Raw genomic sequence first — 2597 nt, 5'->3', positions numbered from 1 at the left:
TACAAGATAAAATTGAGGTAACATTTTTGTGGTTATTTCAAACATGGCTTGCTATGGGAGGACGTAATCCTATTTGTATCATAATTATTAAAATCCAGCTATGAAGGCAGCTTTGGTAAGGTTCTTCTTACACACATCATCCTTTATGTCTTTGTCACGTCATGAAAATGTTCAGTAAAATTATCACAAATACATTACAAGAAGTCAAATTTCAAGAAAGATATGAAAGGTTGCATTTGTTATACATATAAAGTGGGAGATTTCAAGAAAAAATTGAAGGAATTAATTATAAAGTATGGTTCGAAAAGTAACAAATGACTTCAAGACTCATATGTAATACGTGAAAGCTGGATTCCAATGTATAATCATCGATTATTTTTCGTAGGCATGAATACTACCAACCATAGTGAAGGTATCAACTGATTTTTTAATAGTTTTTTTACTTCTAAAACTAAACTTCATTACTTTATTATTAAATATGATCAAGCTTTAGCTTCCATTGAGAATGATGAGGACTTCGAATTTGAACGTTAAGCATCGTATTGTGAATGATGATGATATACTTCTAAAGCATGCATCAAAAGTATACACTGGGAACATTTTTCAGAAGTTCATAAAAGAACGGAATAAAGTCGAGGATTATAAGGTTGAAGATGTGAATTATGATTTGTGGACTTACATGGTAGACCATAGAGAAAGAGCATTTGATAAGTTTCAAGTAAACTTTAATTTGTAAAATCATGAAGGAAATTGTGAATGCCAAATTGTTGGAATAATTTGTGGGTATACCCTCAAGATTCTTGTTCACGAAGACATTATTGAACTTATTTCTCACTTTATGAAAAAGAGGTTGGTGCGATGAGCAAATAAGTTTTGGAGTTTTCAGGAAAAAAAATTGTGATTACCGAGCGTGAGCAATAAAAGACATTTTCAGTTATACATGTCGGAATGCAACTCAACTAGCTTGTCATGCTGTCGAAAAAAATGAAGGATACGAATTATTTAACAAAATCATTGAAGAAGTATCTGAGCACATTTATATTTTAAATATTGAAACAGAGACTCATTTTGATGCCTCCTTAAAGGAAATAGTTATTTGTAATGAGGAGAGTTCTCAATGTTGGAAAAATAATTAGTTGCAGCAGTGATCAGAACAATATAATGCAGAAATATAAAACTTATCGATCGAGTCTCGTGACAGCACGATGTCCTAAAGTGAAATTGCCCGTCAATAATTGCTGTGACCTCCGTGGACAATCACTCCCAGGATACAACGATCGTAAACCACTTATGCAGCAATCACGAATGGTTTTTCTAGAACTCTCAATTGTACTCCAGAATAGGTATAAAAACCCGAATTTTTCTTTTTCATGGGAGATTCTAATTTGGACTTATCTGGGACTTTCAAGCTGGGCAAAATTTTGTTTCTGAAGATTTAAGTTTATGCAATTGGCCACTCTTGACTTATGTAAATCAAGAAAAGAAATGTTTATTTTTTCTTCCTTTATTTGAGTCTTTCTTAACTACTGGGTTGGATAGTGAACCTTTTAGGTTTAATTATAGATACAACCATATCATTATATGCAAAATTTTATTGATTGTTTTCTATGTCCCTTCCTTCTATGAAGTTAAGGCTATGAGATGAAGGATCAGTTGAGTTGTCTGATGGCAGGGTGAGGGAAGGCTTGCAACAGCAGTGAATCTAAAACGAAATATAAAGTGATCCCTCGGGAGTTTTTAGGTCTAGAACTGAAATCAGTTAGGTCCTGTTGTCATGACAGAGCTGAATCAGAAGAGAAGTGCTCGGTTTTGGACTTGTTGAAATACTAATACAACTATATATGACAAAATCACTACATAAAATTTCTTTTGCAATCACTGATCGACAACACCAAGGGATATATTTGATTGGAAAATAGTAAAATAGTTATATTTGACAGTTCAATCACCAAGATATTAATTACTGCTTTATTGCAGCACTAATAGAATTATGTTTGACAAACTCATTTTGTCGAAATTAAAGTTCATCAATGTAAATTTTAGTGCTCAACAGCACCAAGAAATTCAAAAGGTAAACTCGAAGAAAATAACAGATGAAGAAACAGTTACAAACATTAGTACAAAAAGATTATAAATATAGAAGTCATGACTATAGGCCATCATTAGAATTGATTAGAAAGAGTGAACCATAATAAGATATATTATCCTCATCAAATATTAACATTATCTTTAGAGATTGCTTTGAATTTCTAGATATTATCTGAGTTTGTAATTGTTGTTGATGTAAATTAAATTTCAAGATATAATCACGTGTATAGTTTAGAGTTATCACACATACTAGTTTATAGAAAAAGTTGATATGAGATTGTTGAATAAATATTCAATCAATGATCAATGAAAAAGTGTGGAAAACAATTCAATGCATTATTTGTTATGGTATCAGAGCTATATCCAAAGTGGTAGTCGATCTGAAACAGAGACTCATTTTGATGCCTCCTTAAAGGAAATAGTTATTTGTAATGAGGAGAGTTCTCAATGTTGGAAAAATAATTAGTTGCAGCAGTGATCAGAACAATATAATGCAGAAATATAAAACT

The sequence above is a fragment of the Olea europaea genome, chromosome 18, assembly GCF_002742605.1.
Source record: "Olea europaea var. sylvestris chromosome 18, O_europaea_v1, whole genome shotgun sequence".
NCBI lineage: Eukaryota > Viridiplantae > Streptophyta > Magnoliopsida > Lamiales > Oleaceae > Olea > Olea europaea.
This window is presented reverse-complemented; position numbering follows the sequence as displayed.